Genomic DNA, 12,840 nt, shown 5'->3' with positions numbered 1-12,840 from the left:
AATCTAATTGGATAAATCTGCAAATGTAATTGAAATGGAAAATCATAGAATTCATAGTGGACTGACTCAGTTTAGCATGCATTAACTCAAGTCAATTAATTTTTAAAAAAGAACTCAGAATTAATAAATCGGATGATGGAAAGAGTTTCCGCTAGACAAAAGAGACATTTCACTCAGTAGTAATTCGAGTAAAAACAATCTGATTTGCCAAGGGATAGTTGCCTTGCAAATTCAGGAGACGGGTACAGCAGGATGGCAGGTAAAGCCACAAAAAAAACCTTGGACAGGTGGAGTGGAGTGACAGTTTTAGACGCATGCTTGTGTTTTGAAGATTCATGTGGCTGCTATTTTGCACAGGGCAGAATTTTCCCCAAAACATTCAGGCCTCATGATTCACTTTCAGTCATCTGGCAACCAAATAGTGAGCTCTTCCTTTGCCAAGTGGGCTTTAGACTTGGCATACCAAGCAGAAGCAAAGAGTTAGAGAATTTCTCCTAGAATGTGCGCAGGTTGCAAGACAGTGTCTACTTATTTTGCATTGAATGGCTGGGTGGCATAATGTGCCAGACTGCACTAAACTGGACTGAATGAATTCTGGAAACCCCAACTATTCTCGTAGCTTCTTGTGTCTTGAAGCCCTGCGTGTTTACTGGTTTGGCAGAGCATGAAATTGTGTGTTAAATGTGGAGTTCTATGGAGGTGTTGGTTCTCTCAGCCAAGAAATGGAGATCAACATCACTCCCTAGAGTTGAATATCATTGCAAAGGGAAACCTTTATCTTTTACCTTTAGTATACATGGACTTTGGTAAGGCATTTGATAAAGTAGACCACAACATTCTTCTTGATAAGATAGAACAATGAAGGATAGACAGTACCACCACCAGATGGATTTGCAATTGGTTGAAGAACCACATTTAAGCTGTAATCCTCAATGGAGCTACATGTACATCGAGGGAAGTATGCAGAGGGATACCACAACTTTCTGCCTTGTGTCCAGCGCTCTCCTATATCTTTATAAACAATTTAGATGAGGGGGTAGAAGGGGAACTCATCAAATTTGCAAATTGAGAGGAGCTGCCAACATTCCAGAAGAAAAACACAAGAGACAGAAGGATCTTGACTGACTTGAACACTAGGCCTTCTCTAACAAAATGAAATTCAGTCAGTGGTGGGTTGCTGCCGGTTCCGATCAGTTTGCCCAAACTTGTGGTGGAAATTTGCCCCCGCTCACCGAACCGGTAGCACTGGCCAACTAGCCACTACCCCAAAACGGTTCTCCAGTCACCGCTCCTTGAAAGCTGTGCATCCATAGAGGATCTAGTCCAGTGAAGGGCTACCAAAATCTTTGCTACCACACTGTGGCCGTAGCTTATGCAGAATGCCCTGCATTTCTTTCAACTTCTTTCAGTCCAAATTTGGTGCTCTGGGGTGGAGCTCCATTTCCGCTACCCCACTGCATTCCCCCCCCCATCCAGGCAGCAGCCCAGCCCTGGTCTAGTCCAACCCCCTGCTCAAGGAGGAGACCCTATACCATTTTGGACAAATGGCAGTCCAATCTCCCCTTGAAAGTCTCAAGTGTTGGAGCTCTCACAACCTCTGCAGGCAAGCTGTTCCATTGGTTGATCGTTCTCACGGTCAGAAAGTTCCTCCTTATTTCCAGGTTGAATCTCTCCTTGGACAGCTTCCATCCGTTGCTCCTTGTCTGGCTCTCTAGCGCTTTGGGAAACAGCCTGTCCCCCTCCTCTCTGCGGCAGCTTTTCTTTCTCTGTTACAACTTTTCTTGTTCCACACTCAGCTCACTCACATTTGAAGACATGTACCAGGCGTGTCAGGCATCACAGGAATGCCCAGCTCAAGATATTTATTGGCAGCTCCTGGTGTGTTCTTGGGGTGGAAGATGCCCTCTGCCCCCCTCGGCCTTCCGTGGCATTAAAACAGGAAGTGGCAAAAAAATAGCGCTCGCTCTCTCTCTCCTGGACTTACCTTGGAACTGTTTTAAAGCATGTTTTTAAAAGTTGCTTCTAAACAGGAAATAATTGCCAAAAATATCACATGCATGGTTTTTAAAATCTTGAAGGCAGCTTTGTTCAGATGGAAGGAGGGCCAGCCGATGGAGGTCCTCCGCAGATCTCTTCTTTAAAGGCTTCAGCATTTTCCTAAAAGGCAACAGCAAAGCAGCCAAGTAAAACCCGAAGAAAATCCTAGAACTGAAAAGGGCCCATCGCAGGAAAAGCTAGACTTCTCTTGGAAAATCCATCCTGGCTGATCCTGCAGTGACCCAGCCCTTTTCCTTCCTGCACTGAGGGGCTTGCCTGCTGGGGTGGGCGGTCTTGTTGAGAGCAGAATGGCACATGCAAACCTCAGATGAATAAGGAGCTTGGCTCCTGTGGCACCTTCACCCACTGGGTTCTTGGTAATGTGCAGGAGCAATCTGACATCTGGAGCAGGTGCGTTGGGTTCCTCTAGTCGCCCTTCTCTTCTACAGCTGATGGTCCATTTTGTGAAGAAGAGACAGATGGATGCTCCTAAGTCCTGGTAGCCTGCTTTCAGGATGTCACTTTGGCCATCCTCTTTGGAAAGACTCTTTGCGTTCTTGCTAAAGCGTGTTCTGTTTTAAAACCGAAAACCCGACAAGACTGAATGGCTGTAGGCATTACCTCGCAAGGACTGTTCCATCTGCCCATAGAATTTTATTGGCCAAGTGTGATTGGACACACAAGGAATTTGTCTTTGGTGCAGATGCTCTCAGCGTACATAAAAGAAAAAGATACATTTGTCAAGTATCTTGAGGTACAATGCTTAATGATGATCGTAGGGCTCAAATAAGCAATGAAGAAACAATTAATATTAATAAAAATCTTAGGATACAAGCAACAAGTTACAGTCATACAGTCCTAAGTGGGAGGAAAAGGATGATAGGAATGATGAGAAAAACTAGTAGTATAGAAGTGCAGATTTAGACTACTGCAGAGACTACAATTAGTCCAGAACACAGCCACAGGAGCTGTTGTGGGTGTACCTAGGTAACCCACATCACACCAACGCTTCGCGAGCTGCACTGGCTTCCAATTGGTCTCCAGACACAATTCAAGGTGTTGGTTTATCACCTATGTTCTGCCTGACAGGCCGGTTGAGCAAGAAGGAAAGACAAAACACACACACAGACTGGAGGTTTCTGAAACACAAAATATATTGCTTTACAAATTGGTTGAGAGCCGCAGTGATGGCCGAAGAATGTCGGTTTATGACCAGAAGGTCGGGGTTATCTGCCAAACCAATATACAAATGTCTCAAACCTCCCAGGATTTGTAAAGAATGCCTCCAAACTGGGCTGCAGCAAAGGTATTCACTCTATTGTTCAAGAGCTACAGTCTTTATAAACACAAGTGTCCAAAAACTGGGTTGTTTTCCAAAGATGCAAAATGTTGGTTTACAGACGGAACTCCAGATCGGTTTTGTTGTCTCTGTTAAACCACAAATGATAATTCCTGTGAAGAGCTGATCAGGCCCAGGCCATTTGGGGCCTCTGGGTGGGGGGGGGGGAGAAGCTGTTTTCTCTTTCCCCAGGCATTGAATTATGGCTATGGGCACTTGTGCATGTGCTCTTTCGGCACCCAAGGAAAAAAAGGTTCGCCATCACTGACCTAGAGCAAGTAGAAAGTAGAACGTATGAAGAAATAATAGACATTTGCCTGGTACCCAACTGATGGCAAATTAGTCCTCCAGGGAGCTGCAATCCCTGAAACAGCTCTTCCCCAGTTCAACCAGATAGCATTTTTTTCTTCAGCCACATTGAAATGGTGCCTGCCTGCAAGTCAGCCTCTGTAAGAGGATTTCTCGATGTCTAAGTCGGGGTGATACGTCAGCCTTTCCTCCTATGCGTGCATTCTTTGCACCAAACAGGAGATCGTTTGTATTACCAAGCTGTAAAATAGCTCACATTTAAAGTTTGCAAAAAGCTGTTTTATTTTAGGCCATGTGAAAGCAACAGCTGGTCCTTAGAAAAGTCTGCCCACATCTGCCCACTCTCCTCTTTCAGAGCTTTCCATGATGTCAGATATAGGCTTTGGGGTTTTTTTAATCAACGTATAACTTGATTGTGCGACTGTTTTAAAGGAGGAATTTGAAATCTTTCAGTTAAAATTCAGAAGCCTGGGGGGCTTTGATGCCCTCATAAAGGGGGAGACAGAGTGAGGCTGGCTAGATTGATCCTGTTCTTTGTTTCTTTGAGGGCATCTGAAGTACAAAACAGGGTTGAGGGTAAAGATAGTGAACTTGGAATGAAGAAACAGAGCGCTTATAAGTATATAATTGACTAATTTGAGGCCAAACCTAAAGGCCACATTCTACAAGCTATGACAGTGATGTTGAACCTTTTTATCCCTCAGGTGCCAAAAGGGCAAGATTGCGCGCTATTGCGCATGTGTGAGTGCCCGCACCCATAATTCAATGCCTGGGGAGGGCAAAAAGAGCTTCCCCTGCCCCCCAGAAGCTATCTGGAGGCCTGAAACAGCCTGCTTCCCAACTTCTAATGAGTCCAGTAGGCTCGTGTTTGGCCCTCCGCAGGCTCCAAAGGCTATCCTGGAGCTGGGGGAGGATAGAAACCGCCTCCCCATTGACCTGGAAGCTCTCTGGAAGCCAAAAACACCCTCCTAGAGCCTCTGCGAGCCAAAAATGAGCTGGCCGGCACACACATGAACATTGGAGCTGAGTTAGGGAAACAGCTCACATGCCAGCAGATATGGCTCCGCATGCCACCTGTGGCACCCATGCCATACTTTCACCATCACTGAGCTATGAAATGCGTGTTCATATCTACCGTGCATTTGCTGCAGGGAAAGTTAAGGTTTGCTACCTAAATTAAGTTCAGAAGTGGTTTTCAGCAGATTCTGACGAGATCTAGAAAACCGGTAGCGGAAATTTTGAGTAGTTCGGAGAACCGGTAAATACCACCTCTGATTGACCCTGCCCCCATCTATTCTCTGCCTCCCCAATCCCAGCTGATCAGAAATACTAATACTAATACTAATAATAATTATTATTATTATCATTATTATTATTATTTCCGATCAGCTGGGATTCGGGAGGCAGAGAATAGATGGGGGCAGGGGGCATACAAATCTAAATAATAATAATAATAATAATAATAATAATAATAATAATAATAATTATTATTATTATTATTATTATTATTATTTAGATTTGTATGCCGCCCCTCTCTGAAGAATATAGTGTACAAATCCAATGTTTAAAAAGCAGTTTTAAAAAACCCTTATAATAAAAAGCAATAATACAACCCAAACAAACCATACATAAACCATAATAGCTGAGGGGTATATCAATTTCCCCATGCCTAGTGACATAGGTGGGTTTTCAGGAGCTTACAAAAAGCAAGGAGGGTGGGGGCAGTCCTGATCTCCGGGGGGAGTTGATTCCAGAGGGCCGGGGCCATCACAGAGAAGGCTCTTCCCCTGAGTCCGCCAGACGGCATTGCTTAGTCAACGGGACCCGGAGAAGGCCAACTCTGTGGGACCTAATCAGTCGCTGGGATTCGTGTGGCAGAAGGCGGTCCCGAAGGTATTCTGGTCTGATGCCATGAAGGGCTTTATAGGTCATAACCAACACTTTGAATTGTGACCAGAAATTGATCAGCAGCCAGTGCAGGCCGCGGAGTGTTGACGAGACATGGGCATTGCGGCGCTATTCTGCATGATCTGAAGTTTCCGAACTTCAAAGTGGGGAATGTAGTGGGGTGGGAATGTAGACTTTGCAGTATCCTTCTCCTGCCATACCCAGCAAGTCATGCCCAACAAGCCACACCCACAGAACCAGCAGTAAAAAAATTGAATCCCACGATTGACATGTCAGATATAAACACAAACCGCTACAAATCTGGTATAAAATCTGGTATCTTATACTTAATATAATAACAAGAGACTTTATATATATTTTGATAATAATTTTATTATTACTCGTTAAATTCTCTACAATTTGATTAATTCAACTCTTGCATTTTTCAATTTAGATAAACAAACCGAACCATGGTAACGAGCAAATAAAACAGGAACCAGTTTTCGTTTTCAATACAGCTCCCTCGTACACTCGCCGAAACTTTTTATTCTTTCTATCCTTACAACGTTTCCTGTCCTTTCTATCTTTTTTCCCCTTAGTCTTTCCCCTTTCCCTGCCCACTTTTCCCCTCCCTTCCCAAAGCTTTTTAAGTCTTTGCCTTTTGTAAATACAATATTTGTCTGTTTTTGTATGTCCCGATCACTATTCCATGTTTTGTATAATATGATGTACATTAATTTTAAATTTGTTAGATTATTTATGATTTGTTTCCACGTGTTGTGAGCCGCCCCGAGTCTTCGGAGAGGGGCGGCATACAAATCTAAGTAATAAATAAATAAATAAATAAATAAATAAATAAATAAATAAATAAATAAATAAATAAATAAATAAATGTACTATTTGTATAATAAAATATTTAAAAATTAAAAAAAAAATTGAATCCCACCACTCACAACAGAATACTCTACGCAACTAGACTTACAACCCTAAATTTAGAAAGCTTAGAACGACGGTGGTTTAAACACTGCCTAAGCATAGCCCATAAAATCATCTGCTACAACATCCTTCCTGTCAACGACTACTTCAACTTCAACTACAACACACGAGCACACAACAGATACAAACTTAAAGTAAACCGCTCTAAACTTGACTGCATGAAGTACGACTTTAGTAACCGAGTAGTTGATGCATGGAACTCACTACCTGACTCTGTAGTTTCATCACCTAACCCCCAAAACTTTACCCTTAGACTCTCCACTGTTGACATCTCCCAATTCCTAAGAGGTCAGCAAGGGGCGTGCATAAGTGCACCAGAGTGCCTTCTGTCCCCTGTCCTAATGTTTCTCTTTTACTAGTATCATGTATATAAATATTATATCTTTGTATACCACCAATATGTACTTGACAAAAATAAATAAATAAAATAAAATAAATAAAATAAACTGTTTAAGTCCATTAACTTTCCTGGGCCACTTTGAAAAGGAATACATACGTTTTCTTCTAAGCAGTTCAAACACTGAAAGTGATCTGATTTGCTTCACTGAAGCACAGAGACCACTCGGTTTGGCTTTGATGGGTGGGGGGCAGGCAGGGGTTCCTACTTATTGCTGCTACTGGTGCAATGTGCTCGCAGCTCTGGGTGACTGGTGGGTGGGGGTGCACATCTTGGTGAGATTTTGCTTCTGTGCATGCGAAGAAAAAATTTTTTTACAAGAGGACGCACCCGTGCAAGAGATTTTGGCAAATTTTTTTGGGCTTATTTTGTGGGTGTGGCTTGCCGACCATGTGACCAGGTGGGAGTGGCTTGATGATCATCTGACCAGGGAGCAGTTTAAAGGTCATGTGACTGGCTTAAAGGTGGCCAACTTGATGTCACTCACATCAAGGGCTTGGGTTAGGGTGCCTGGCCTCTCCTCGCCTCAAAGAGATACAATTTCCCTCTCTATTTACTGTTACTGAACATCCAAAATATACTATTTAATTCTACGTATATATGCCATAGATGTACATACATATTACACACAGGCACACAAAAATACTGTATACATTATCTACTATATAAACTGTATGTGTGTGTACACATACACACATACACAAATACACACAGCTCTTCTTATGCACATTCAACCTCATTTACTGCAATGGGAAAAACATACCCAGAACCCAAGAAGGGAAAAAAAGAAAAAAAAGAAAAAATTTTCTACCGGTTCTGCGTACCTGACCGTACCCGTAGAGGCCCATCACTGGACAGGGGTTAGCCAAAATACCTGCAGGCTAAGAGGCTTCCAGCTGGATGCTGACTAGCTAGCAGGGCTCTGAGGTAGGTGGTGGGCTGTAGCCCCCTCAGCTATAGACCTGGTGTCCTTCTGGCTGTACATGCCAGAAATACTGAATTGAAACACCTGTTCTGGGATTCCCTGTATTTCCTGGCTCAGGGAACCCATTCACATGATGCAAAGTGGCCTGATATGCAAATATATTAATTAAAACATAAAAAGAACAAACAAAATAAGAACATTGAGTTAAAGTTCCCCTGAAACAGGTTCAGGTGTAGCCGAACAAGTTTCCCAAGTCTTGAGTGGATTCTTGATTCAGTCATTCTTGATTATCACCTGACCTGGACAAGTGGCTAGCCTGGGACGTTAAAACAAAAAAAGCAACCCAATGACTTGGTATTCTTGCCAAGAAAATGATCCAGCTGTTTTCATGCAATCACCAAGTGTTTTGTTCAATTTGAAGGAAATGCTGAGTGGACCAGATGTGGATGTGCTGGTCTTTCAAGAGTGCTTCCACATACATAGGAACGGACGGCCTTTGCTTTCTGGTACACATTGTAAGTGAGCTTCTGAATGAGATGTTGGTCTAGTTGGGTCCTGACAACTAGAAGGCCAAGTTAAGGAAAGTAATTATCTTTTTCCTTCCTAAAAGAGGCTGAAATTCGGAAAGCTTTTTTGAAGCTTTCCCCCACAGCCCTAACTAAATGCTAAACATCTTCCCAACTTCCTACTTCCTCTGAAGCAGTTTTTTTTTCCAGTCCTAAATCTTTACAGGCTTTTTTTCATTGTTACTCTCTGAAAAAGGCTTTTTCAGCCCTAACCAAGGGATAAAATAATGTGCTGAAGCTAAACAGACTAAGGATGATAGCCAGACATTTTTTAAAAAGATTTTAATTGGATTTGTATGCCACCCCTCTCCGAGGACTCGGGGCGGCTCACAGCATATACAGAAAACAGTAATAAACAATCCAATTAATAATACGTTAAAACAATCCTTAAAATTCTGATTTAAAAAAGACTATCATTTACATTCATTATCATTCATTTGACAATCATACTAAAAAGCTTTCATTGGTCGGGGGGAAGATCTAATGACCCCAGGCCTGGCAGCAAAGATGAGTTTTTAAACTCTTTTGGAAGGCAAGGAGGATGGGGGCAGTGTGAATCTCCGGGGACAGCTGATTCCAAAGGGCCGGGGCCCCAACAGAGAAGGCTTTTCCCCTAGGTCCCGCCAGCCGGCATTGTTTGGTCGACGGGACCCTAAGGAGACCAACTCTGTGCAACCTCACCGGACGCTGGGATTCGTTGGGCAGAAGGCGGTCTCGGAGATAGTCTAGTCCTATGCCATGCAGGGCTTTATAGGTCATAACCAACACTTTGAATTGTGTCCGGAAACAGATCGGTAGCCAATACCCAGTAGGTAGATTATTTTCCCTATTTTCCTCCCCCAAAACTAAGGTGCGTCTTATAGTCCGGTGCATCTTATACACCAAAAATACGGTAGTGTAAGGAAAATCTAGGATTGTGATTGGCTGTCCACCACGTCTTTCTTTCTTTAAGGGCAATGTCTACATAGTTTCTCAGTCATCCATGTCATGATGGTCCCAAAGATGCTACTGGACTTTCTTTTCATTTGAAGACATTTGGCTTCTCATCCAAGAAGCGTCTTCAGCTCTGACTGGATGATGGTGAATGGAAGGATTTATTCTCCTTGCAGACAATTGGTCATTTGCATTCTTTTAAAAGAGTAATCAAGGCCACTTGGAGATTTATCTGTGTCCTCAGGATTATCTGAATGGTGCAAATGGGTGTGGCGTCATCTTGTGCTTTACATGTTGTAAAATACCCTTTCTGAGGCTGTCGTGACCGAATGGTTGTTAAGTGAGCAGTCATACGTCAAGAACTTCCTGTATTTGTTCAGAGAGGTGTGTATATCTGTTCGTTAAGTACAGATCTGATTTACAGTGAAAAAAGGGTAGCGTTAGTCCTGCACAATGGACTGTGCAATTTAGGCCGGTCTCCGATCCCTTGGCCTGAGGACATGGCTTGGACATCTTTTTAAAAAAATATTTTTTATTCATTTATAAACTTTAAAAAATACATAAAAGAAAAAACAAACAAATAAGACATTATATATAATACAAACCGAAAACAAAAATGAAACATACTGTATATACATACATTTATACCCTTAAGGTTATGTTGCAGTACATATATCAACTATTATTTTACGCTTATTTACTATATTTATCTATTTCTGTCATTATAATCTATTAAGGATCTTAATTATAACACCATTACTTATTGTATATATACAATGTAAAAAATAAAGGGAACACTTAAACAACACAATAAAACTCCAAGTAAATCAAACTTCTGTGAAATCAAACCGTCCACTTAGGAAGCAACCACTGATTGACAATCCATTTCACCTGCTGTTGTCCACATTCAACTTTGTATAGAACAAAGTATTCAATGAGAAAATTTCATTCATTCAGATCTAGGATGTATTATTTGAGTTTCCCTTTATTTTTTTGAGCAGTATATTTCTAAGTATTGATATAATCCAGTATTATATTCATTTGTTCTTACAATCTAATACTAATATCAGAATGTTTAATATGTTATTTTATTTCCTTCTGTCAAGCCACTTATGCAACAAATTCTATGTTTTATAATATCCCGAATCTTCTTTCTGAATACCCTTTCCGAGGCTGTCGTGACCAAACGGTTGTTAAGTGAACAGTCATAAGTCAAGAACTTCCTGTATTTGTTCAGGGATGTGTTTATATTTGTTTGTTAAGTACAGATCTGTTTTTACAGTGCACAAAAAGGGTAGTGTTAGTCCTGCACAATGGACTGTGCAATTTAGGCCGGGCTCCGATCCCTTGGCCTGAGGACGTGGCTTGGACAGCCTTTGATGCTGGGTGTCCAAAAAGGCGTCTTTCCACACACACCCTCCCCATTTGCCCTGCCCCAAATTTCTTTGTTTTCATCTTGTGCAGTTACAAAAACAAATGCTGTTACGATATAGCCGGCTCCCTCCTCGTTTCCGGACTCCTTGCTCCCACCCAGGGCCCTTTGGAAGAGAGGAAGCAAGCAAGGAAGGAAATGCCCCGCTGGAGTTCACATTCCCAGGGCCGATGTGAAGGAGAGTTCAGCAGGATCCCAGGCCTGCCCAGCTCACCCGCCCAGCCCCTCGGCTGCTCTGCAGAGAGCTGGCTTGGCCGGAGCCTGCCGAGAGATGCTTCGATTTGCCTGCTTCCCCTTGTGGAGCAGCAAGCCGGTTCTTCTCCTGGAGGGACGGGTGGCTTTCCGTCTAGCTTCTGCTTCTGAGGGGGCCTGGATGGTGGAGCCGCGACCTGCTGGCTTCTGATCCATCTCGTGGCGCTTCTATCAGCAGCCGCTTCCTGCCTTTGGAGGGGTGAGCCTGAGCATATCCTCTACAGGGGAGGATATACCCTACTTTACCTACATGCTTACTTGCTTGCTTACTTGCTTGATGTTTGTCCACCATGTTCAAGGAGGACTTTGACATCTAATGGGTTGTGGGCTGTGCATGATGTGTCCGCAGGTGGCTGGTAAGGCCTATATGGGCACAAAATGTTCTGCCACATGTTGGACAGACAGGTGTGGGCACTTACTTACTTACTTACTTACTTATTTACTTACTTACTTACTTACTTACTTACTTACTTACTTACTTACTTACTTAATTGCTTGCTTGCTTACTTACTTGATGTTTGTCCACCGTGTTCAAGGAGGACTTTGACATCTAATGGGTTGTGGGCTGTGCATGATGTGTCCGCAGGTGGCTGGTAAGGCCTATATGGGCACAAAATGTTCTGCCACATGTTGGACAGACAGGTGTGGGCACATACTTACTTACTTACTTACTTACTTACTTACTTACTTACTTACTTACTTACTTACTTACTTACTTAATTGCTTGCTTACTTGCTTGCTTACTTACTTGATGTTTGTCCACCGTGTTCAAGGAGGACTTTGACATCTAATGGGTTGTGGGCTGTGCATGATGTGTCCGCAGGTGGCTGGTAAGGCCTATATGGGCACAAAATGTTCTGCCACATGTTGGACAGACAGGTGTGGGCACTTACTTACTTACTTACTTATTTACTTACTTACTTAATTGCTTGCTTACTTGCTTACTTACTTGCTTGATGTTTGTCCACCGTGTTCAAGGAGGACCTTGACATCTAATGGGTTGTGGGCTGTGCATGATGTATCCGCAGGTGCCTGGTGAGGCCTATATGGGCACAAAATGCTCTGCCACATGTTGAGCAAACATGTGTGGGTACTTACTTACTTACTTACTTACTTACTTACTTACTTACTTACTTACTTACTTGATGTTCATCCATCGAGGAAGACCACACAGGGATGGGGAGAGTCCGCTCTGTTTTCCAGCCAGGAGCATCCGGTGCTGAAGTCAGACCCCATCATACAGGTTAACTCTACATCCCAGATCCAGAGGGTATGCTCAGGAATTCCTTCTGAAAAAAATCTGTCAGGGACTTAGTATTACATTAGAAATAACCAAGCAAATTGTGGGCAGGAAAAAAAAGTTGTGAAATAGGTCCTTCAGAAACGGCTCTGGGCTGCCAGGCAACTGTCATGTGCCATTGCCGGGAGATGCTATTCCTTTTGAATCATCCATGGAGACTGGATTTTGCAATGGATCCAGTTGGCCTGAGATTCACAACAGGACAGAGATTGGCAAAACACTTTTGGTCTTCCAGAATTGCTTTAAACTAACAAGGCAGAGTTGAAGGTCTTGTTTTGCTCCCACTTGCTCAAGTTTCTCCTCTGCTGAACTTTGGCCAGTGGGTGAATTAGTTTGTTTTGGGTTGAGTTGCATTCTGAAGAGTCATATTGTCTTAGGGGCAGGGGTCCCCAAACTTGACAACTTTAAGACTTGGGGAATTCAACTCCCAGAATCTGGATTGCTGCAAAGATTTTTACTACCACACT

General features: G+C 42.9%; 1 protein-coding gene across 3 annotated transcripts in view; it reads left to right on the top strand.

Annotated features, from left to right (window-relative positions):
- Positions 1-12,840, top strand: part of STARD8 (StAR related lipid transfer domain containing 8) — a 102,839-nt gene that overhangs the window by 46,120 nt on the left and 43,879 nt on the right. The window contains exon 1 of one of the 3 annotated variants that reach the window (XM_070759632.1): positions 11,200-11,272. The exons of the other annotated variants lie outside the window; for them this stretch is intronic. The gene's annotated coding sequence lies outside the window, so the exon portion shown is untranslated. Of the gene's footprint in view, positions 1-11,199; positions 11,273-12,840 lie in introns of those variants that run through there. 3 annotated transcript variants of the gene reach the window in all.

The sequence above is a fragment of the Erythrolamprus reginae genome, chromosome 8, assembly GCF_031021105.1.
Source record: "Erythrolamprus reginae isolate rEryReg1 chromosome 8, rEryReg1.hap1, whole genome shotgun sequence".
In the NCBI taxonomy this organism is placed as follows: Eukaryota; Metazoa; Chordata; class Lepidosauria; order Squamata; family Dipsadidae; genus Erythrolamprus; species Erythrolamprus reginae.
Note: the sequence above shows the minus strand (reverse complement) of the source record. Positions and strands in the feature narration are given on the sequence as shown.